The 25,409-nt window shown below is 47.8% G+C and overlaps 1 long non-coding RNA gene across 1 annotated transcript; it reads right to left on the bottom strand.

The window, feature by feature from the left end:
* Nucleotides 1–13,256: 13,256 nt before the first annotated feature.
* Nucleotides 13,257–21,615, bottom strand: LOC109307737. Its single transcript, XR_002100349.1, has 3 exons — nucleotides 21,603–21,615; nucleotides 16,051–16,697; nucleotides 13,257–15,064 (listed from the first exon to the last, which is right to left on the bottom strand). It is a non-coding gene; the product is annotated as an uncharacterized LOC109307737 (long non-coding RNA).
* Between the last annotated feature and the right edge of the window lie 3,794 nt (nucleotides 21,616–25,409).

Below are 25,409 nucleotides of genomic sequence, written 5' to 3'. Positions count from 1 at the left end.
GAGCTGTCCCAGGGATTAATGTGTTTAATGTTTGTGGAAAAAGCTGAGCTCTCTGAACATATCCTAGCAGGTGCCTTCTGAGTTCTGCAAGGCAGGCAGTCGCATGTTGCTAAGGTCAAGGGCTGGTATGTGCATGGTTATTAGGTGCTTCACCAAGATCTCCTGTCTGAGCCATGTACATAGAAGCAGTCCTCACAGATGTACCACTGGACTTGAAATGTAGGCAAAGCCAGTGGGCATGGAGAAACACCTGCAGTGCAAGCCGCTCTATATTGCAGCACATCGCTCTGGCGGGAGGCTTGGTGCTTCAGCCACTTGAAGAGTAGGCAGGTTGGGACTGAAGCAGCCTGCAGGTCCTGCTTGGGCTGATTGCAGTCATCTGACCCAGGAGGAGGATATAGGCCCAGAGCCTGAGACAAGCCTGCTGAGCAAACACCACCCCACCAGGATGGCTGCAGTTCCAGAAGGTCAATGTGGAGGGTAACACCTAACGCAGTCTGGAGGTTTGGGGAGGAACTAAAAGGAGAAGGAGGTTCTTGGAGACCTGTGAAGGATTCTGGAGCCCAGACCCAGGGGCTGAGAATGGGGGACCAGTACGGGTCCAGGAGCCCTAGAGGAGGGGCTAAATGGAAGAGAAAGTCGATTAGTGAGGCATGGGGTGTGGTGTAGGGGTGGAAAGGAGCCATTCAACTAGCCCATAAGGCAGTGACCACTGGCACCTGGTGGCCATCTGAGAGAGCAATTTAGGAAGCCTCCTCATATAAAAGACATCATAGCATAGCGGGCTACTGAAAGGGTGATTGCCTATAGAAAGTGAGGGCTGAAGAGACTTCAGGACCAGCCCTGGAGAGGCACCTTGTTGCAATCACTGCTGAAGGGTTGGCTCTCTTCCCACTATGAGAGCTGTTTGCCCCACATCGGGATACTGACAGAACAGCGAGAGGCTCTACTCAGCAGCTGGTGGGGGAAAGGGTTTAAGCCTTCTTGCTGAGCATGATGTCTTTGGGACTCACCTGCTTCCCACCCCACGGTGGCCAGCAAATCCAGCCCCTGAGGAAATGTGGCTTGACTCCCTCCCCAACTAGGAAGAAGCTAGAACCACAGAGAGAGATGCCTGACAAACCACATGTCCCCTGTGCTAGGAATGAGGAAAACCGTCCCTTTTTTCCTGTCTGCATCGCCCTGGGGTTGTAACAAAGATTGCTTAGCTGAACCCTGGTAGAAGGAAGCCCTCTTTCCTCAGCCCATTGACTCATTCTCTAAAGGACTCCATGGCCCCACTCCTTCCTTTCTCCCTCCATCGCATCCCAGCCTGCCTCTATCCTGTTCCTTTTGCCACTGCAGAGACTCCCGAGTTGGTTCTGCTCATGTTGGCTCCAGAGAAGAAGCAATGTAGCCATGTTTGAGCTGTTGTGGTTGGCCAACAACCTGTACATCTCCACAGAGCTAAGTGGCCCACCTGCAGAGCTACACTAAGGATGCTCTGCTTCTTGCTGTTCCTGAGGAAGCATACACGGAGCAGCCCAAGTATCCCAGCACAATGTTGCCTCCCCCTGGGGGCATGCAGGTCAGTTGCCCTCTGCCATATCTTCCCCTGCCCACCTGTATCCCTACTCCAGGCCACTGACTTGTGAGCTGCTCTTCTAACTGTATGGGTTATGTCTCTTGGCCTTGGCCTTCCTCAGACCCTCCCATATGTTGCCCCTCCTGGTACTAGAGGGATTGCTAAGTGCTCTTCTTATTGGCTAATTGTACACCTGATCTGTTGGCTTAATGCTAATTACAAGACCACAGGAAGAGTCAAGTTTGTGTCAGTAAAGCTAGTTAGATAGCTGGCAAAAACTCTGGATGGCGTTCTCCTTTAGTCCTGACTAATTTGGAGTTGTACATGTGCAGGTAACTAGCCACCGCATTCTCCAACCACCCCACCTTCTCTTCCTCATTTGTGTAGCTTTTGCTGCTTGCCTCTTGTTTTAAACTTAGACTGCAGGCTCTCTGGAGCCAGGTTGGTTTCACAAGGCATCTGGACTGTGCTTCGTGTAGCAAGGCATTGATTCCCATTGCAAACTGCAACACGTTCTGAAGGTGCAAAAAGCTAGTAAAGGACGTGGCATAGGACCCGTGAATGAACCACAAGGTGAAATTGGATGGCTGCTGTCATGAAGGGGGTGAAGTGAGGGGATTGTAAGGATCCCTTCTGGCCTTCATCTAAGGATTTCCAGGCAGGGCTATGCCATCTCCATGCCGTGCCTCAAAGCACTGCTTACTCCAGATCCTGAAGATGTATGCTGTTCAGAGCACTGGGTTTGGGTGCAATGGAGTGTACTTGGAGCATCTCTAAGGATGGAAAATAGGCTTTTGCCTGTTTCCAAGATTAGGTGCACCTATGGTATGAGCGGGCAGGGCAAGCTCTGTGCTTGTACCCCTGGGGGTTGCCCAGAGATGAGATGGATGTGGTTCATGCCAGGCCAGGAAACTAAATAGCAGAACTGAGATGGGCACATTGCTTTGAGTTTTCCCCAGTAGCTCAACTATTCAGCTGATGGCGGAGGGGTCCATCTAGTGGATGGATTCCCCAGCATTGCAGGTGGTATCTTTTTTGGGATGAGGCTCTGCCATTAAATGGGCACTAGACAGATCGTCCAAGTCAAAGTGTATCTTTGGCCTGGAAACCTTTTGACATACAATAGGTATGATTTCATGCTCCATATCCAAACAAGGGAAATGCAGTGGGCAGCATTGGCACTCCAAGCCTTCAAAAATCACAAGTTCGGCTCCTTCCCCCTTCAGAGCAGAGGTTTGTTGGTCTCCCTGTTACCCAGGTTACAGGTACCCTTGCAGGCTAGCTACTGGCAAATGAGGCAAGAAATGGGTCTACAGCCTGACCTTTAATTGCATACACCACAAAACATAAAAGCAAACAGTTATTCCAAGGTCCATCTGGCTACTATGACAGTACAATATGGGGGGCTATACTGACAAGGGGGAAGTGGGGTGGTATGCAGGCTGGTAGCAAGTCTTCATGAGTTTGCCCACTTCTTTAAATTTCCCTCCAGCCTACACCCTATATTTACAGATGAGCTATTCTAATGTTTTCTGATTGCTGCTATTTACACTAAGTTTCACAGAAACTTTTGGGCAGAACTGAATCTGATTTCTTGTGGACTCATAAATCCCAGCTAACTGACATTTTCTATCTTTCAGAAAATAAAAGGGAGGGCTTTTTTTTAATCTTCTTTCTTTACCCATTGTGGAAAGCTGTCACCACTGTCCTGTTTCTTCTTTAGTTTACTGTCTTCACTGACAAGTCTGCTTTGTTTTCACACCTTAACAAGAATATATCTGCTACAGCAAAAGACCATCTAAGACTTTTTTGGTTACATTAGTCACTATTACTAACACTTTATGATGTACTATATTTGGATTACTTAATTTATAGTCTTCCCTTGCTCTGTCTCCTTCCAGGCCTTGTGCTCTGTTTAATTGGATCTCATTATTGGTTGAGCTGGATGTGTTGATTACTTCCTTTACGTTGCTGACCAACCTGGCCGTCACATCTGCACAGGTTCACTCTGTGGTCACTCAGAAACGGGCTTTGAGGCCTTCTGCTTAGCCACACTTGAAAAATGGCCAAGACTAACAACACCCTCTTGTTTTTTCTTTGCCTATACACATGTTCTGATTTTTGAATGCTGTAGCATTGCTGGAAGCCCCTGCAGGCTTAAAAATGGGGCAACTTAACCAAACGAGCTTTAGTAAAAGCATCCTGCAGCCATTTTTAAATGTGCAGGGGCTTAATACACATAATGCTGTAGTGTTTTAATTACAGCAGCTCTTCGAGAACCAACCTAATTTAAAATGACTCCTCTGCCACCCAAGCACATATAGACACCCAGTGTGTCCCCATCTCTACTGTTACCTCTCCCTGTCCAGTAACTTCTGTGTTTGGCCAGCTGTCATTAATCATAATCCTTTGCCCTCAAACTCTCCAAAGGTTGCTCCTATCACTATTCCACTGTTTGGCATGGCACCCAGAGCAGTGGGACTTGGGGTCTTTTTGTGTAAACGTGGTATTCTGATGGCTATGGGGTATTTGCAAAGGCATTTGAGAATCCTGAACTCTTCCATTTTAATATTCCTCTGTTAATTATTTTCGACCGTTCAGCCAAATCAAAATTGTACCAGGTAGTGCATTATCTTCCTCTCTAAAACCTTTCAGGCAAAATGAATAGGAGTTGGTGCACAGTCACCTTGAATAGCTTGAACGAACCTGAAAAGAATTCACCTAAATTCCTCTGAATGCTTACAAATACATTCAAAGAAAATTGATTTGCAAATGACACGCTATCCGAGGCCTTGAGTCTGTCAACTGTTACAAGCATATTTAACTACATGCGCACAAGTTCTGTTGAATTCAACGGGACTGCTCGTGTGTGTAGAATTAGCTTGTCTGTGTTTGCAGGACTTATAGACCTAAAATTTGCAACCAAGTTACTTGAAACTAGCCCTGGTCCTCTTGTTTCTTTAATTCCTATTGTGTCCCCCTTTGGAGAGGGATTGCAGAATCTCTTTTCAAAGCTATTTTTAAAAAAAAAACAAAAAAACCCCAAAACATCCAGTTCAACTTGAAATCTTGGGCACAGAAATGGGCTACTTCTACAAATGAGCCTGCTCTGGTCCTTATCCATGCTTCTCATTGCTTTTAAGAATAACAGTTAAATATTCTTTTGAAAGGGTGACAACTACTTTGCAGTATGGAAACTAGCAAAAAAGGCAATGCTAAGCTATATTAAAAAACCCAAACAAACCCCAGAACACTTGATTTTAAAAAAGAACCAAATGTGTCAGCACCCAAATTAACAGAGTTTTTCCCCCAAGATGATGTTTAAAACTCTACCTCTTCTTTTGGGCTGTGCCAGAATGGAAAAAACAGGCTTATTAAGGAAGGGGGAAATTGTCAAAAAGGTTGAAAGGAGACTGTCTGAAACAGGTCTGTGGTGAAAGGACGTGACTACAACTAATTAAGCAAGGTGAAAACCTGAACCTTCATAAGTCCGTGGTATCGGCCAAGCTGGGATTTTGACAGTAGTGTCTGTCTATCATTGACTTGCCAGCATCATGTCAATGATAAACTGACTGCATTCCAGGGTGCTCTTGGATACTGTGACAAATCCCAGCAGGTAATACTCTGGTCAGCTGCCTCCTCAGTTGTCTTTCTACACTGTCTTTGTTATAGAAAGACCATCTTTAGGCCTCTTCAGACTCTGGATGAACAGGTGTCCGTTTCCATCTGAGTTGGAGCTACATCGAGGGGAGCAAGTTCTCTAGAGTCTGAGCCCTCTTGGGGGATGGTCTGTCCTCTTCCTTACTATTTGGGGAATCCAGCTCAGCTGATTACACAAGTGACATATGGCACAGAGGGAGATGGTTCTTGAGTTTTATATCATTTAGGCTTCTTGGCTCACCGCAAGTGCCCTGAAATCCACCATGAGATGAATAAGCTGCTTGTGCAGATCCTGGTGCACCTGCTGCCTATAAAATCCCCACTGGCTAAATCTGTGGCTCTTGGTCTACACCAGCTTGTACCTTCAAAGAGTGAAAGGTACTTTTCTTTATCCCCATGCCCTGAGCTGGGTAGAGCAATATGATCTTAGAGGGCCCTTGCCATGGTTATCTATTCCTTTGCCATCTCAAGAAGAAACATTGCAGCCTCCTTCCAGGTATAGGTAGCCAAAGCAGGGTGAGTCACTGCTGTGATGTGACTGCCAAACTTCAGTGGGGATCTAAAATCATTCCAAAATTGACGATGCTAATAGTGGATGTGAGATCTACTTGGTTGCTATCCCCTACCTGTCCCAGTTCATAGTCATCACTTCTGTCTTGCCTGGGTTGAACATCAGGCAGCCCTCTCATGCACAAGCTGTCCTTAGCTGGACTGACATGCCAAACTGCATTATCCAGTGAAGAGTGGTGGTGGATGGAGTTGGTATCAGCCTGGAAAGATGTGGGCAATGGAGTCCCACAAAGCTCAGTCCTTGAACCGGTGCTGTTCACCGTCTTTATCAGTGACTTGGATGAAGGCGTGGAAAGCACATTGTCCAAATTTGCAGATGACACCAAATTATGGGGTAAAGTTAACACAGCAGAGGGTAGAGAATGAATCCAGGTGGATCTGGACAGGTTGGAAAAGTGGGCAGAGCAGAATAGGATGCAGTTCAACAAGTGCAAGGTGCTGGGGGGAGAGAATAATCGGCATGCTTACAGGCTGGGGGAGGACCTTCTCAGCAGCACAGCAGTGGAAAGGGATCTTGGAGTCATAGATGACTCCAAGATGAACACGAGTTGTCAATATGACTAAGTGATCAACAAAGCTAACTGCACTCTTTCATGCATTAGCAGGTGCGTGACAAATGGATCCAGGGAGGTGATACTTCCCCTCCGTTGGAGAAGACCACAGTCGGAGTGCTGCGTCCAGTTTTGGGCATTGCACCTTCAGGAAGAATGTGGATAACCTCGAGGGTTCAGAGGAGGGTCACTTGTATGGTTAGAGGCCTGTAGGCAAAGCTCTAAGAGGAGAGATTGAGAGCCCTGGATGTCTTCAGCCTCAGCAAGGAAGACTGAGGTGATCTTGTGGCCTCCTACACATCTGTTGGTGGGGCAGCAAGGAATAAGAGCTGCTCTGTTTACCAGGGCGACCCTTGGAGTCGCTAGGAACAATGGCCACAAACTGAAAGACAGCAGATTTAGGTTGGACATCGGGAAGAACTTCTTTATGGTGAGGGTTGCCAGAATCTGGAACAGGCTCCCAAGGAAGGTGGTGCTCCTCCCTACCTTGGGGGTCTCTGAAAGGAGCCTAGACATGCATTTGACAGGGGTCATCTGACCCAGCGCTCTTTCATACCCAAGGCAGGGGTCACACTTGATCTGCCAAGGTCCCTTTGGGCCCAAACATCTATGAATCAAGAAGTTTTGAGATGTTGACAGCACCTGACTAGTCATGGGAAAGTCAGCCCCATGTCCCCTTACTAGCTCTCCAAGGGGCTCCATGCACCTAAATGAACCAAAGGGACAACTGAATCCACCTCAGGCTTGTGCTCCTGTGATCTCTCTAAGGTCTTTAGTCCTGGTCAGCTCTGGGATCTTCCTAGTCACTTTATTTCATGTTATCTTCTCTCCTGGCCCCCAGTTCATTCATGCCTTTCCTATGTACGTCCATCTCCATTCTGTTTCCTAAGTTCTTCACACCGATTTCCTGGTGTTGCCATCTCTCTGTCTCCTTCCTGGTAGGACGGAGGATCCATCTTGGGATCCTCAATTTGGGTACTCTTCTATCCTTTTGCTGTTCCATCCTTTCACTGCTCAAGTCTCCAATGCCTCTAAGATCAGGTAGATCTAAATATGCCTGCTGGGATCTCGCCAAGAAAAAATGTATTCGCTTTCTAAGGAATAAGCCCCTTTTATTTGGTCCCAGGTCTACAGCTGAGTCTAGCAGGACCTTGTAGTCCACTGTAGCAAAGGCAACAGATGCACCTCCATAACACCTGCATGCCTTCCTGGCCCTCATCCATCACTCTGAAGAGAATATTGATTGGCTCATCTCTGAACCCTCTTCTAGTCTACAACTAGACTAATAAGAGTCTATCAAAGACCTCTGAGTACTGAGAGGTTAATGCATACTATGTGGGCTGTTGTGAGATGCCAATTCTGAGATGCCTGTAGCAGCTAAATGTGTATGTTTTCCCCTCTTAAAGAGGGGTTGGGTTTGTGGTAGTTAGTCTCAGAAGTGACAGTCTCTTTGTCTACCAACTTCAAAAGCATAATTCTGGCAGATGGACAGAAATGCAGCAGCGGTTCTTAGGCTAGAAACTGCACAATAGGAAGCTGGAGGCTTATGTGAATCCGCAGATCCTCAAGCCTAAAGGGTATCTTGGCATGTTCCCTCCTCATGTTCAGTTCTTTATGCTGTAGCATACAAGATAGATCAGGAGCAGGTAAAATATGGTTCAAGGGCCAAATCCATCCCAGCAGGTGATTTCATCCATCCTGTGGGCAGGTGCCTACCAATTCACTGCATCTGGCCCAGCCCCAGGCTGCCCTTGCTGTGCTCGCACGGGGCCAAACCAGATGTGACATCCAGTTGGCCAGAGGGGCTTGTTGAGTGCAAATTATCATCTGCCGTTGCATTTCATTTTTTTTAAAAAAACAATAAATGGATTCTGTTTGTTTCAACAGTAAAACAGGCTTCTTGGATGTCTGCTGTAGTTACTGCAACTATGATGCTCCTTCAGTAAAACATAGCAACAACAGTCCGTCCTGTTTTGGAGAAACCAATATAGCAATCTCTAGCACCCTCTTGTGTCATGCAACTTCATACAAACCTGAGCAAAGGACTGTCTACCTCCCAAGATGTGTGCTGCACAGTGAGCTCGTCAAACGGGTGAGGATAAAGAGAGCATTTCTGATGGAAGTGAATTGTCAGTCGTGCCCTGTCACTGGCCTGGAGGGACTGGAGCTGCTTTCCCTCCACGTGTGGTGTGAGCAGACATAAGCAAAATAAGCCTCTAATAAGAGGAGGCCCGGGAACGTGCAGCAAAAAGAAAACAAAAGCTATCTTGTTAGTCTGACTTGGTGTTGGGCAGTCATGTGGGGCATCCTGCTGTATTTATGGAGTGCTGTGCCTAGGCGGTAATACAGACCCGCTCGTCAGTAAGACTATTACAGGCCCCTGCTCCCTTTGAAGTATGAACAAATCTTGTTTGTATACCAGTGACTCGTTTCTATGCCTCCAGGTCTTCGGAGATGGCCTAGTTGAAACTGGCAATTGCCTACGCTAGGAGACGTCTCAGACTTCCCTGTGGTTCTTCCTGCCTGTAGCAGTATCCCCATCCAGGTCCTGTGAAAGCGTTACCCCTCCGGCTGTTAGTTGGAAGTTGCATCTTCTAGCTGGAAGGTGCCTACTATGGAAGAAAAGGGAGCCCCCGAGTTAGTGAGGAACAGGATGAGAAGGGACTTCCCAGGTGTGCCTACATGTGCACTTCAATGCACAGTAGGTTATTTTGCTGCACGCTAAAGCCGCATGTAAAAGACCATGCTATTATGCTACTGGGCAGTAAAATGGGCTACACTAAGCATCACCTAAAAAACATGTGCTTTTGCTACTGCATGTAGAGCAGCCCAAGCACTTACCTAAGGCTCTTCGGCAGATCTCAACGCTGTTGCCTGAAGGGAGTAAAGACCATTACACTGCTTACTGGGGCCAGGAAAAAGAAGCTCAAAAGAGGACTCTGCTTGGGTTCACCCATCAGACAAATGGCAGAGGTGGGAACAACCCAGGCTTAACTTTGTGCCTGTCCAGTGCTCTGGCCCAAGCCACGAGGATGCTACAGAGGCATTGACTACTAGGAATGACTCGGGGCTCTGCAGTAGCCAGGGTGCTGGTCCAGGGAGTGCAGAACTGGGGTGATACACCTGGGTTGTAAAGCAGGCTGGATGCTGTCATTGTACCAGCTGGAGCTCTTGAGGACCACTTGTCTCCCTTCCTTGCTATCATGAGTTGCAGCCATTTAGCCTGGTGGCTGGGTAAGATCTGAGCTGCCTGCTGCTGCAGAGTATTGCACTGCATTCAGTAGAGGGGTGGTGCTGTAAAAGCAAGGACACAAAGGGAGAGGCAGAACCAACAACTGCTGACCTGTGCCTGGATTGCAAATAAAACCCCCATTTCCAGGGTAGAAACAGACATTGCATTTGTCCCGGGAGCACTTGTGCATGCATGTCAAACTAACCCTTTCAACTGGGATAACTGAGCACACTGCTACTCTTCTTCCATTGATTCAATGATGCGGTCCTAGGACAGCTGTTCAGATGCACTTGGTGATGTCCCAGGATAAGCTGTTAATACTTATTATTCCTTGAATGTTTTTAGGGTTTTTCTCTGCATGACTAGCGCACATTTCTTCTCTTACCAAGTGGCCACCCAGTTTCTAAGAGCCTTATGACCAGCTTTTCCCAGCCATCAGTCATGCAAGGAAGGAGACTTTTTAGGAAAGTTTAATGGAAGGGAATACCTATTCATAATACCTGAAATTCTTCCTACTCAAGTGGGATCAAGGTTTCAATCATCAGAGGAAGTCAAATAGGTGAGGGTGGGGGAAATATCTGTGTTTTTTGAGGTATCTCACAACCCTCGCTACCATTCAGTCATATCTTAACTAGGATCCTAATACTGTTGCCTTCCTGAACAAATCTTCAGTATGCCAATAAGACTCAATCCTTGGGTCTGGCCAACTTTGTCTGTGCAAATGTAGCAAATGCTTGTCCCAGGGGTGGTCACAATACTCCCTGGTGGCCACTCAGCCCTTGCCAGCCTGGCTCCTTCTGGAGCCCTTTCCCTTTTACTCTCTTGCCATGCCTTGATGTTTCATAGATTTCACAGACATTAGGGCTGGAAGGGACTTTGGAAGATCACTGAGTCCAGCCCCTAATCGAGTCCAGCCCCAGAAATTACATTGTTAACTTCTGAGGAAAGGGAGGCTGCCCCAGGGCTTTCCAAGTATGGTCTTACTATTATGATTGCATGTGCCTGTGGTCATTGCCTTGAAAGCTAATTACATGGGCTCTATCTTGTCCAATACCCACTCCCATGCCTCACAGATATGCTGCTACATGCCCTTTCTGGGATCTGGGCTCCTAGCCCCAGTCCCTGCTGCTTCTGGGCTATGTGGTCCCTGACCTTCAGCCCATCTCTGGGGCCTGGCCCTGCTCCTAGACCAGTGAGATCTTTGGTCTCCCTTAGCCCTGCTGATGCTCATGCCTCCTGGGCTCCAGACTTCTGGGCTCTCTGGCCTTGCTGACACCCCACCCCCCATGGGCTCTGGGCCCTGCCCCCAGGTCTTGCTCGCACTCAGCCTTTCTCCGTTCCCAGCCCTATCTATTCCAAGGCCTGCTTCTGCTGCTTACCCAACTCCAGGGTTAATGAGCTCCCCTTCCCATGGCCCTAACGCAAGCTAGAGCAACCTCCAGGCAGCTCTACCACAGACCTATAATATGATCCCACAGGCCATTGTATAAAGCAGAGTACTCTGGCCAGGGCCCCCAGCCAGGCACATGCCCAGTATGGCTTTTTGTTGAGTGGTGGATCAAGAAGAAATGAGGGGGGTGGCTAGTACAGTGTCTTTCAACCTGTGGACCCCTGGGGGTGTGCATGCTATGTCTAGGGGGTCTGCAAAAGATGACTATGATCAATCAAAACTAAGTGAATACCCACAATTGCAATTCAAAGGGGTCTATGCCTCCATTAAATTTTTTTTAGAGGTCTGAAAAGGATAACAGTTGAAAACCGCTGGCTTAGTATGTCCTGTTCCCCTGGTGATTCTGGTGGTCAGGGTGACCCCCAAGTCCCAGATTCTGAGTTTAGGAGAGGGCTTGCATGCCATAGGAACAGTGTCAAGGGGCTTCACTGGAGCTAAGGATTTGTTCTCCAAAGAGATTGCTTGCATGAGTGAGTTTTTTGCAGGATTGTGTCCTGGGTTGTACAGTGCATTGACAAACCTGTATGGGAAAGATCAGAGCACAAAAGAGAACCAAGTGCTGGCAAACAGCTTATGGGCAGTGGGTGTCTTGCCTATTATGCTACTACCTTTCGATAGTGACCAAAGGACTAGTTTCTCCAAATGGCTCCCAGTAGGACACTGTGGTTTGTTTGTTTTTTGGATGGCTTTCCCCTAGATGATAACCTGTTTCTCAAGAGAAGGTCCCTTTAGAACCTGCTGTAGTGCTTAGCGCTCTTGTGTTCGCACCTTTCCTGCCCAAAGCCTGTTTTGCTTCCACCTTCAAAAGAAGTCTACCGGAGTCATCCAACACTCATACCCTGGCCTCATCCCTTAACTGCTTCGCTAGGAGGTAGTTATCTCAGGCCATTCTGTTCCTTCCTGCTTGACTTTGGTTTTTGGTTTTTTGTTTTTTGTTTATCTTCACAATCCTGCTGGCTGCATTAGTTTAAAAGAAAAAAAAAAAACGGTCCCAGAGCAAAACATTGTACTACCCCCATTCAAAAGTTACAAATGATTACAGAGCAAGATCAAATCCATTTTAGTCCTGGTGGACTCTAGCTTCTCACCTGGACTGCAGCCCACATGCTCTCCAGAAGCTAAATTAAGAACTTTCCAAAAATAAAAGCTGAAAAATGGCTGTCAGCTTTAGCCTGGTGGAAATAATGAGTCACCTGAGACCTCTGACAATGAAGATGGCACTAAGGGTTGTTACTGGAGCTGACGGCCAGGTACCAAAGGATGCTGCAATCAGGCATGTTGTTAGCCTGGCCTGTGTGTGAAGCTATGCTTGACTTTTTTCTTTCCCAGTCAGGTCCTAGGGGCTCCTCCTAGCATGAGAGTTGAGCTATTGTGACTGCACAGAGCAAAGCCTGCAGCCCAAAGAACTGTAGAGCACCCTGTGCGTTGTCAGAGCAGTGTTCAAGCAAGCAAACTGCTTGGCCTGCAGAATTCACTAAAACAACATCTTTGCTAAGAACAGTTGGCTCACTAAGTGCTCAGCACTGGTCCCAGGCACACGGGCTAGGGACAGAAGTTACACAAACTGGTTTAAGTGACCAGAAACTGATTTCAACCTGTAACAGAACAGATGTTCAGTGCGCATAAACAGCTTCAAAATGACTGAAACTGGCTTATGATAAACATGGTTGAATGTAGTTATCAGACTTAACTGATTTAGATCAAACTGGTTTATGAAGCTTCTGTCCCAGACCCCTTCTTGGTTCAAGTTTTTAAACCTCAGTCCCCCAGCATTTTGCAGCCCTGGACTGGGACGGGCTGTCTGCTTCAGAGGGTGGGGCTGGCCCCACACCTCTGCTGTCTAGCTGGAGCAGTAAGGGCTGGATCACTGGCCAGCTCGCTATCCCCCTTCCTTCCTGATGAGGTCTGGAGCCAGGGAGGTGGGTTAAACTTCCATTCTTCTGAGTATGGAGCTGCCCTGCCCTGCCCTGCTTCTTTAGTGCTGGCTGCAACTGTGGACTACAAACCCCAGAGGCACCTGGAAACAGGAAGAAGTGATGAGCAACCCTGCAGAGTCCTGCTGCTATGAGTTTGGACTGTAAATCCCAGAGCCCTTGGGGGCAGCAGGAAGAGAAAGTGAACACACAGTCCATGCTGGCTATGTGCCAGAGAGCTGTGCCCAACCTCCCCCCCGCCCGGCACGTGGCTGCATTTTCTGAATCAAAAGTGAATGTCTGTTCATTTGCTTATGACTAACCTACAAAGACTGAATCAATTCAGCCTCAGACTTTTTGACTGTCTGTACTTAGCCACAGAGACTGGGGCCCTGCTGTGCTGAACGTAGTGTAGAAGGTGGGGAGCTGGTGCTTGTCCCAAGTGCTCCTCTAGAAAGCCATCTGGAAGAGGTACCACGAGCCAAACCCTTAGCAGGTGCTAACTGCATAGTTGGTTCTCTACAGACTTCCTCTAAGCCCCAGTGAGCTTAATGGGAGCTCTGGGGACTTGGACAATTGATGCCTTTATGGTAGTGTCCAAAACCACTGTCGTTTACACCAGTGGTAAATATTACCAGGATCTGGAGCAGATAAGGGACTGGTTATTTGGGGGCAGCTGCTATGATGGCAGTCCTTGTATAAGCATCTCACTACTAGATGGCAAGGACGTATTAGCCTCTTTGCACTGAGCAAAATCTACCCAGAGGAAACTCCGTACACACAACATAAACATTGTGCCTTGACCTGAACTAGTTTTACCCTTGGTCCCCTCCACCCCAAGGAATTCTGCATGGGACTCTAGTAAGGTACCCAGCTGAGGGTTATATATCACATCTGCTCCTCTTCTTATTACAGCATAAAGGTTTGATTAAATTAACTAAAATGTTTCTGGGTTGCAGCCAAGTGGGTTCCCAGATGTTCTGACTTCAAGGTAGCATAGGCATCCTGAACTCTTCTGCTCATGGCAAACCAACCATTTCATGCACAATCTCTGTAGGTGAAAAGGAAATCCCTCCAAGCCATATGAAAGCCCTGTAGCTGATGATATGAAGCACAGAAAAGCACAGTACTTTCACCACTGAAGCATATGGGCCTGGCTTACCCTTTATGTTCTCACACACCTCTTCCTAATTTTATGTTTCTTAACAATGCCAGAATAATAATACCCAAATGTCTTGGACTCTTAAGGGTCCCAGGATTCCCCTCCCCTTAAATGTGTGTGTGTTAGTTGTGGGGAGTGTTTTTAACATACTCTTTCTTGGGCTTTGTTTCTGCCAGTTTAATTCCCTTCATTCTGTGTTTTGCATCCTTTTCCAGTGAGCATATTAGCTTTCTCTCTTCCCTGTGTAACCTGGGTACACCCAGGTTGTGCTCCCCTCTCCAGGTAGAAGAGATGGGTGGCTAGGGCAGGAGTGCTGAGAAGGATCTGCAAACACAAACCAGTTCCCTCTATTCCCAATAGAGTCGAGCCAGGACAAGAAATGCTTGACTATGTACAGATTTATTAATATATACAGCATCTAAAGAAACTGATATTGAAGAACATGTATACAATTCTCATATAGCATTATAGCTTGCAAATGAAGACTGAAAGATTACACAACTTCAAGAAGCATCAAACAATGCATGGGTAAGCAGTTGATCTGAAATGGGTAAGCATCAAGGAAGGGGTCCTGGCTAAGAGTCGTACTCTACACTTTATTAAACTACAATATACAATTATGAAAACATACAAAATAATAAGATGCAGTGTTACAAAATATAAGGTGCATAAACATCAAAAATAAACTAGATTCTTCAAAAGTCCCCAAAGCCCAGGCTGTCCCTAAGGCCTTGGATGCACTCCAGAGACTGGTGGGAGGGGAAAACCCTAATGCCCTTGGGCCTTCCACGAACCCCAATGAAGTCTATGAACTCAGGGGCCCGCTCTCCCTGGGATCTCCCCTCCAGGAGCCCTTTACTATTCAGGAGGAATTTCCCCATCCCTGTGGGAATCCTTTTCCCCAGCAACTCACAACCCCAGGTCCAGAGCGAGTGGTCCTTGACCCCTCAGGTGTGTTGCTCCTTGCTTGCAGGAGCCTCCTGGCTCTTTGACTCCTTCTGGGCCACTCGCCCACTTGGAGCCCTGAGCAGCATCACGTGCTCCTGAGGGGCTTTGCCTTCTGTTGGGTTGGAGGCCTGGGTCTCCTCATGCAACACTGGGGATCAATCTGTTCCCGGACTCTCTGTGCAGTGTTGTCTACACCGGGTTGCTGTCTCTCTGCCAGGAGGCCCAGACCTAAGCCACTGCGAGCAGCTCCCCAGGTCCTGATCCCTCCCCGGCTGCTCTGTGCCATGCTCTCGGCACCGACTGCCTGGCCCTGAGGCAGGGGTTGCAGACACCAGCTGCCTTGAGCGGCTCCCAGGGTCCTGCTCAGTGCACTGGCCTGTGCGCTGCATTCCTGGCCGCACGCCAGGGGTTGCAGACCCGAGCTGCCTCATGCGGCTCCCAAAGTCTGGCACTGCACCAAGCTGTGCACCATTCACCGTGCTCCTCCGCAGCGGGCTGGAGACATGGCCACTTGCCACTCCTATCCAGCAAAGAAGGGTCTTCAGGGCTCTGGCTCTGCCCCACTGGCCAGCTTGCACCAGCTCTTCTCTGCCTGTCCTCTCCTCTGTTGCTTGACACAACCTCCTGTGTGCTGGGCACACTGCTCTTTTATACACTCTGAGGGCTCCGCCCCTGCATTGAAAATGGACCAATTAGGTTGAAGCAAAGTGCAGACTTCAACCAGGTGTGGGTTCATTGCCTTGCCCCAGGTAGGGGCGGGGCAAACTCCTCCCAGCAGTTGCCGGACCCGTGGAAGGGCCCTATCAATCACACTGAAGATTCTCTGAGCCCGGACATGTTGGGCAGCTATTGGTCATCCCACCACACCTTGAATGGCCTCCCTGGGCTTGTGGGCTGCAAAACCTTTGCCCCTTAACCCCTTCTGTGCAAGTCCCTCCACCCGCATCTCTCCAGTAATGACCCCCACCCTCCCAACAGCTGTTTAACACACATTGGATACCTGTGGGTCCATCTTGCCCCTAGGTAGCACCACCCAAAGAAAGCACAGCACTGTGCAGAGCTCGGTTATCCCCGCTCTCCCATGTACCTGTCCATGCAGCTTGATTTGCTCTGCTCATTCCTCAGTTAGCTGACGTGAAAGCTAATGCTGCAGGCCCATGTTTCCAGGGTCTGGGATATCAGTGAGTGTAACCTTCTTTGGAAATGGCCGGCTCTAAGCTGTAGCTGTTCCTCTATTTAACCTCTGATGTTCCACTAGATGTTTTTGTCTTTATGTTCCTAATGCATTTTACATGCTTGGATCACTGCCATTTAAATAGATTTGGGGACCGGGAATGCATTTTAAAAAGCCACTAGAGGGCACCTCTGCATAAACATAGCTGAGAATTGTGTGTGAAATGGCACAGGAAGGGACTCTCATGTCTGAGCTGGGTACCTGGCAGCAGCTGCTGTATTAATCAGTGATTGATATAGCAATTTTTCTTCTTTTTTGGGACCAGGGTTGATCCAGACAAGTCCTCTGCTGGGTAATTTTATTGCTGACCACGTGGTGCCAGGATGATTGCAAAAATCATGGCTCCGTGCATGCATACAAACACCCAGACTATGTTCATCAGCTGCAGTGGGACCAGAAACCTCAAGTGCTCACTGAGGCAAGGGGGTGAAGACATGGTGAGCAGTACTCTGGCAGGCCCCAGAGGCATGTGTAGTTTGGAGTATCATTTAAAATAGAAATAGGCCTTTCCTAGCTAGTTACTGATCTCATGATCTTGCTGAAGGATACTTCTGTATCACTCCTGGCCTAAGCAATCCCCACTGACCTCCAAGGAAGAGTACTTAGTTACAGTAGGGGTGAGCTTGATCCAGGTGGAGGGTACATGGGTGCACTTGCACCCCTCCTTTGCGTCCTGCTCCACCCAAAATTTAAAACCAGCTGCCTTGCAGTAGCAGCAGCTTTTCTAGTCGGGCAGTGCTGATGGAGTCACTTGACTAAATGGCTCATTATCATCTACCTGATATGATGTGTGGTATGATCCCTTCTTCTACAGGTGTTAACGACCCGCTCTTCTTTCTAAAGGTCTTGATGTTTCACCAATCAACCTATCCTTTGTTCTGCAAATCTGCTGTCTGTTGCCTGCTCCTGGGAATGAAGCTCTTATTTCACAGCCCTGCAGACTATTTCTAATTCATTCCAATGAAGCTATATTTGCATTTGCTTCAATCTTAAACTGAATAATTAACAGATGTGGGCTCTTGCATATTATTGAAGCTTCTAGTTTATTTTTAACTGGTTAAAATATGTCTTGCTTTAGGTTGATGATGCACCTCGCCACCTTCACCCCCGATTCAGAATTCTAGACCTGCCCATGGTTTGATCCGTCACCAAGTCCCAGAGAAGGCAAAACCTGTCAGCATCATCTTTATTCAGATTAAGTCATGTAAGCAGGGCAGCTGGAAGGAATTAACCCATAGGGGCCTGTTACTGCCCCATCCAAAGCAAAGAGGCAATTGCTTCTTCTCAGAAAAGACTTACCATTGACCATCTTGGTGCCGAGAGAGGGAATTTGACTCTCATTTAAGAGGAGATAATGGAACAAATCTGTGTAAGTGCCATCTACTGAATGGAATGGGGTTGCCCAACTGCGTGTGGTAGGTCCTAGGCTACTGGCCTTTACTGGAGGTGCCCCATGGAGAAGCATTTGTACCTGAATTGAGTGGATCTAAACTGCACATCAGCTGTCAGAAAAGATGAGTGGCCATCGTGTGCAGTATGCTGGCAAATGGAGTTTAACATGGCAGGGAAGCCGTTACCAATAACGCACCTGAGAGGAGACATAGTGAGGACCGAGCTTTGTTAAAGTTAATTGGATACAACTATTTGCAGCTTCTCATATTTTTAATAATATCTTTTAACTCTTCTTCCAGTTTTTTGTGCTGGGTAGAGAGTTGAATCTGGTGCCTTTTTTTGTGACCGTTTCATATAAGACAAAAGTATTTTCGCTAGAGATGGGCGAATACTGAGAAGTCACTTGCACATTTGTGGAAGGCTGTAACAGAAGCTCCAGCTGAAACAAGAATTCGCAGCCTTGCAGTTCTTATTACTGCTGGCGTAGTTTCATTGCAGCTATTCATGGTGTATTGCTCCCCCAAGTGGCTGTCTGGTTTTATTTCTCAGGCATCAGTTCAACCTCAGTTCATAAATGACTGTGGGCCAAATGCTCTTCTTTATCATCCTTAGCATTTTACAAACAGTTGCCTGCGTGAATGTATGGGCTTGCAAGAATGTTTGCCGAAAGCACAGTCATTCAGACCTCAAATGTCTGACTCACCCCTAATTTAAAAGTCAACCCAGACAAAATAATATGTGGTGACTTTGGTCAAACACGCAGCAAATCGATGAAGGTGCCTTTAGACATGAGATCCAGGCCAGAGCATTGAAATCACTGGAGTTAATGAAGAAACTCAAAGTCTATTTATGCATCACTTGGAAATAGAGGGGAGACCTCTGTCCTTCAGACGCCTGATTCTGCTCCGGCCCTGACTGGCAGTGGTATGAGTAACAGGGCATTTGGCTATAGGCTGTGCTAGGGCATGTAGTGAGATGACTCTGGTTTACAGTGATTCCTCACGGTCTGCCGTAGTGTGGAGGCATTTCCCAAACTCCCCTGGGCACCAGATCCCATCGCACTGCCTTGCTTAGCTCAGACAACGTCCTTCCGATTGACTTCTGTGTACTAAACTCAGCCTGTGTGAGTCAGTGCCTCGCCACTGTTCAAAGATTTCTGCTGGCTTGTTCTCTGGGAGAGTCATTCCCTGTGACGTCGATGCATTTTTAAGTCTTTCCCTCCAGTTAAATTTCCAGTCTCTATCCAAGGAGCAACCAAGTCCTCCATGCCTCATCCAGCAGCAGCAGAGCTGCTATTACAAAGTTAATGGCACCTTAGGGAGAGGGATGCTTGGGAAAGCAAGTGCCTTATGGGTGGAAGATGTAGGAACCCCCTGGAGCCACAGACCCCAGAAACCTATCACAGGACTTCCAAGCTCCTGATTTAGCAGCAGGGCACCTGGAAACCCTGAAAGCCACAGTCCCAAGGGTCATCGGCCTTATGGAGCGCTAGACCCTGGGGGCACAGGGCCTGCCCAGCAGCTCGCCAGCTGAGCTAGGAGGGGACCGAGCAGGATTCCCCGGGACACCTGTCCATGCTGGCTCAGAGTTGACACTTGGTGTCTTTTTGTGAAACGTTCTGGCTCTGACGAACCAGTGCTTTCTGAAGACATTGCATTTCTTCTGAACGTTTCCAGCTGGATCTACAAGGAGCTGGATACTCTGGTGACTTCTGTGTTTAGCCAGAGAAGGCAGTGGGAGATGAGCGATGGTCAGGTCTTATGCCTCAGGACATATGAAGTCTGTTAAAAGAAAGCTGGATGGGGGATAGGGGTCTGGAGTGTCATTTTTTGCTTTTTCAGATCAGGAATGAAGCATCTATCCAGTCTCTGTGTCGTGGTATCTCCCCACTGTCACTGATGATGGAAGGATGCTCATTTATTCTTGCTGCTTGTGTATTGGCTCCTAGATACTTTATGCTCATACCTCCATGTACATTAGGCTGTATTCAAAGCAGTTGGGGTTAAAGGCATATGACAATAATGTAGCATACACCAAAGAGATGAAAAGGGCAATAGATTGTGTCAATTTGAAGAGCTGGCTTGGGTACAGCATATGCACATCATAGATCAAGCTCTGAAGTCAGGGATGGCTTTGGAAAATGTAACTGTTCATAATTCTGAGTGACAAACTGACAGCTTGACAGGAAACTGTCTCATCAATACTGAGCTAAAGTCACTGATAACTTGGACAGAAAGTGCTGTATTTATTGGCAAACACTGCTGTCGTATTGAAAAGTTTTGATGTGCCCCTGTAAACATGGGGACAAATGGTAAGAGACTAAATAAATATAACATGGCCAATGCCAAACATTCAAATAATAAGTGGGGCCACAGAAATGTTCCTTTTAATCATCATTTTGGGCTCATATGTGCTTTCTGGTCTGAGCCATTAGGGTATGTTGGAAATGCATTTTTTACTCTTTTTCACCATATGTATTAGTGTTAGGAACTTTTTCTATGAGAGTTAACGTATCATTGCTCGTGTCAGGAAGTCAATTTCAAATGAAATGTTAAAAGCCGTAAGAGTAAAAAAATCATGACTTAGCAACCATTTCAGGAGGTCTTATCTACAAAGAGGAGGGTTTGGAAGGGGCATCCTCAGGGACCAATGCCTATGACATTGCAAGCTCCCTAATTAAGACATACCCCTGAGCTGTGTTCTTCATACAAAGGTGCCAAAAGACAGTTAAGGAGTGAGGAGAGCAGTACTAAGCTCAGAGTACTTCTTTCTGAGAGGCTTGCAACTTAAGCTTGTACAATCACAGTTTAGACGAGCTTTGTGGCATGCCTCAGCCTTTATATCAGCGTGTGACAAAGGGCCATCCTGAGACCGCAGTCTCTGTCGGCCTACCTACCTGCCTTGGAAAGTCCGCCCGCCTATCTTACCTGCCACGCCTTGTTAGTAAATAACTAAGTTGTTTATTAGGTGGGAGGCTGCCCTTCATGCACTCTGCTATGCCAAACCCTGCCTCCTGCCGGCCACGTGATGTCAGCAGGTGTGGCCCATTACTCGCTTAGGCTGTTAGCCCAGCAACCTGCAGCTGGAGAGCTCTGCTTAGTCTGCCAAGCTCCTTGGCCAGGCTTCTTCAGCCTTAAGAAGCAGGCACATCTTAGTGCCCTGTCACATAGCAGCCAGGATGGGTGAAGGCAAATGTAGAGCATGTATGTGTTCATGGGCATAAGGAGCAGCACACGATGGTGAGAACGTGCAGACCATGACTCACAGCTTTTAGCTTTAACTTTTTCTAACAGTGTCAATCCCCTGCTTAAATCTGTGTTTACAGGAAGATACTTAGTCCCTCAAAGCAAATAGGCTCTACAACTAGTGCTACAGTAACTGCATATGACAAGAACTGATTATTTAACTTAACCCTGCTGTACAGGCACTCTGTTGGGTTTATATCTATGTACTGGACCTTTCACACTTCCACTCTGGGGGCAGCAGAGTAAAGAGATACTGCTTAACTTGCCACAGTGGCCAGTGGTGTTTCTGGCAGGGGTTTTCTATGCCTTATTTTGTCATGTTGTAGCACTAAGCACCTGAGACAAAACCAGGACCCCATTGTGTTGGGCTCTAAACAAACCCAGACCAACCAGGCCCCTGCTCCAAAGAGTTTACAATTTCAAAATTAATGCCTAGAAGCCAGCAGTGGTGTTCCTCAGGGTCCAGGATGATCACTCCCACAGGTCACGTAAAGGGTTGCAAATGATTAGTTACTGTGGTAGACATTGTATCCAGTGGGAGAACCTGGCACATGACCTGATTTACATGAGGAGGCTGTTACACATCAGCAACTGTGCAGATCTAGGCAGGGGTGAAACCTGTGTCCAGTGACAAGGGGATCCAAGACAACAGGTTGCTTGTCCACTGCAGACTTCATCCACCTTTGCAGCCATTGAAAGGTATGCCTTCTGTATCCACCTGCTCCATCATTGAGGTCTTTATCTCATGTGGGACTGCTCTTCATCTGACACCTCACCTTTTAACTTTACGACCACGGGTAACCCTACCAAGAGTACAAGACTCCTAATGGTGTTGGTCTTAAGGTCATCATTATACACACGCCTCTCCACCCAATGCCTGGAAGCAAACAGGTGGTGTACAGGGAAACATTGAGATGATTTTGGTGGCTATGATAGCAGCCTCAGCATAGCAGCAGCTGCCAAAGTTCTTGGTAGGCATCAGCAAAGGGGAATTGTAAAGAGATTTACAAGAAAACCATGTGTTGGTAGATGTTTACAGGGAGCTTCTCTGGAGGACAAGGGGCAGTAGCAGGGAAAGCACAAAGGGTTAATTACCCCCATTCAGAATTTAGCAAGTAAGCAGTGGAGGCTGTTGGGAACTGGAAGGGAAGGTGGCTTCTCAGTATTGAGAGAGAAGCTGTGAAGGGCCATGAAAGTGAGTGTTGTTGCTTATACTGGCAGTAGGGAAAGGGAAGTGCTTTGAATGTTCTTTGAGTGTGAATTAGAGGATAGGGGGGATAAGAGATGGTGGCGGGGGGGAGCAAACAGCTGGGTCAGTGCAACAGCCTCTAAACACTGACCTGCCCCAGTGCTAAAGACCTGTTCCAAAGTGCTATAGTCAGTCCTTGTCAAAATACCTTGTGCTAGGTGACTACAAGTTGTTGGACAAGTCATGCAAGTTCAGACAATGGTTCCTGCTGTACAGTGCTTTGTTGCAGTGACTCGTGAGACAGTCTCCAACAAAATCCTTCTCTCAAGCCAAGCACGCCCACTCTGGCTGAGATCCATCTCTGATAGAAACCAGACAGTCAGCTCAGCTTGCAAAGGGCATCCTGGGAATTTCCCTCTGCTGGTTTCTAGGCTAATGCTATGCTGTACAGGTTTCTCTCACTCTGTTAGGCTATGGCTAGAGTTCCATCATCATCATGCAGGAAGCAACCTGACTTTGGGAAAATCACTAAAATGCCAATGCAAAAAAAGGGTCAAAACAAAGATTTCATAGACATTAGGGCTGGAAGGGACCTCGGAAGATCGAGTCCAGGCCCGTGCCCCAGGGGCAGGAGGTCAGCTGGGGTCATAGGATCCCAGCAGGATAAACATCCAAATTTAAATCAACCTTTCCTCCTTGCTAATTTACATTGTGGTAACACCAGGGTTTTAAATCAATCTGGTTTAAACTAGCCATCCTGAAGGCTAGGGACAGACATTCAAAATCCTGAATTGATTCAATCTTTGCAGGTTAGTCTAACCTGGCTAGGCTGAATCACTTTGTAACTGTACAGCCATCCCATAAATGCAGGCATGTGCCTGCAGTGGCTTAGGCTAGAAGCCAGGTGGTACTAAAGTAGCCCTCCCTCCCTTCAACAAGGCTGAGCTGAGGGGGGGCATGGCCAGACCCTGGCAGGATTAGGGAACCCCCTCCACAATCAAGGGGGATGGGGGTCTCCTTGATAACAGAGCACTGATCAGCTCTGTTATCAGCATTTATCATCCCATCAGAAAACAAACAGCCTCTCTCATTAGTTCAAACTCTTCCTAAACAAAGAAGGAACGGAGGCATGTTACCAGTTGAGCTTTGATTAGCTCCCAAAAGCCCTAAGCTGACATTACTGTCTGCTACAGCGTGGACTGTAGCCAGCATGTGGTCTGCTAGCTAATGCTGAGGTGTCTGTGTAAGGCACAGAGAAGGGGGGATCCCTGCTTAGCAGGGAGTGGGGAGGGGAGGGGTGGAAACCAGGAGGAAACCAGGCAGGCACTGCTGTGCTTACAAGTCTCTGCTGGAGCTGCAGCCAGGGAGCAGAGGGGATGGGCCAGCCCTGCTGTGGAGCAGAGGGCCCCACCTAGCTTGGGGGTAGGGAGACTCACAGTTGCCCCATACGTGACAAATTACCCACTTCCAGAGTAGTGATGTCTCCCTGCCGGTCCTGCCTAGAGGCCAGAAAGTTTCATCCTCTTATATATTATATCAGGGGGAAACGGGAAGTATAGTATGGCATCTTCCTGAAGTTTTGTACATGAGGAAAATAAAGGGCCTGAACGCTCCAACTTGTATCAATTGCTGTCCATTTTTTGAAGCCACAGAGAGTTTGGGAGCATTCAAAGCTTGTGTTTAGGATTAGATCCTCTTGTAAGGATGACTGAAACTGCTTTTAAGTTGTCGTAGGAATACTCTCGGGTCTTAGGATCCAAATGCCTTATTGCATTAAGAGCCCAGAGGTTTATGTAGGTCAGAGTAGCACTGAACCAGGAGCTGGGTGAACAGACAGATGGACATGTTAAGCCCTCTGTGTACTGCTAGTGCAGGCATACCTAGGGAATTCAAGACATCATTTCAACAAACTGTAAGGCTTGCAAAGAAATGCCACAAAAAATGACGAAAGGCAAAGGTGTTGACTGAGGACATGACAAGAGTATGAGCGGCTGGTGGAAGAGGAAGCATAAGCAGATGAAAGAGGCTACAAAACTGGAGGAATCTTGGTACTGAGATCTCCTGGGGTCAGTGACTTCACCCAAGGGAGACGGTCCCCAGTACCTAAGGACATTTAAATGGTTAAGGCCCAGTGTGTCACTCTGCTGCTTTCTGCCCACTTGCTCTAGGAGGATCATACAGTAAGGAGCACAGCTCACTACCCTCCTGCATGACCCCAGGTGCCTTCACTTCCTCCTCACCTCCATGGAAGTGTCTCTGCCCCGGTGGAAGGTGACAGTAGCTCCCTGTCGCCTCCCTTACTGCTCCAGCAGGTGCACGGCAGGGTGATCCTGTTGGCACAAAGACAGAAGGAAGAGGCAGGAGAAACCAAGAGGGGATGATAGGAGAATGGGAAATGGAGGGCAGGAGGAAGGGATGGAAGGAAGGTGGTGGGGCGTGAGGGGAATACGAGTGTCCCGGGTGCCTCCTTCCAGCACAGACAAGTCGAAATCTGCCCCCTGCTTAGACAAGCGTATGTCTGTCCTGCTGCTCGGTCGCTACGTGGCACAGATGTGGATCCAGTGGTGACACCGTGAGCAATAACGCTTCTCTGGTCGAATAGGCCCAGCAAAGGGCAGCTGTTCTGCAGCTGGTTGTTCTCAGCGGGACATCAGCTCGCCTGCATCGTAACAACTGGGGCGTGCGGAAACGGCAGCCAGCTACGTAATCGGGGCCTGGAGACCAAAGGGTCTCTGAGAAACGGCAGCGCGAGGCTTGTCTGCCCTGGTCGCTGTTTAATGTCAGTGCCATATAAACAGCATGCTCTACGTCTAAGCAGCCCCGGTACGTGCTGGTGTTCTTATCTGGGGGCCCGGAGAACGTTATAAAAGGGGGTACTTATATTTCCAAGCTTGGTGAAGGGAAGCAATTTGCCCCAGGTCCTGGGCCAGACTGAAAATGAAAGGCAGACCCTTTGATACAAAGCCCCGAGCTTTCCCTCCCCAATCCTGCTGTTTCTCTCCAAATATTGCTGCAGACGCTGCTGTTCAGCAGCAGCAGGAATTCCTCTGCACACGTCTCGCTGTGACTTGTATAATCGTGTTTGCTGCGAAAATGGCACCACTTGTTCCTGTGTCTTTCAGCACTTTCATAACAAACTGTCTAATGAATGTAAGTCTAGCATAGACCTTATATCTAGGATGCTGGCTGCTTTACCCTTAGTGCCAGCGATACTCCAGCTAGGTGCCCCTCTTTTTAAGAGCATTTAAATGCAACTTCCCTGATCAGTGAGAACAAGGCGTAACCATTTCGCAATCTGT

The sequence above is a fragment of the Crocodylus porosus genome, unplaced genomic scaffold, assembly GCF_001723895.1.
Source record: "Crocodylus porosus isolate Cpor-Errol unplaced genomic scaffold, CroPor_comp1, whole genome shotgun sequence".
Lineage (NCBI taxonomy): Eukaryota > Metazoa > Chordata > Crocodylia > Crocodylidae > Crocodylus > Crocodylus porosus.
The sequence above is the reverse complement of the archived record's forward strand: the minus strand, read 5'-3'. Positions and strand labels throughout refer to the sequence as shown.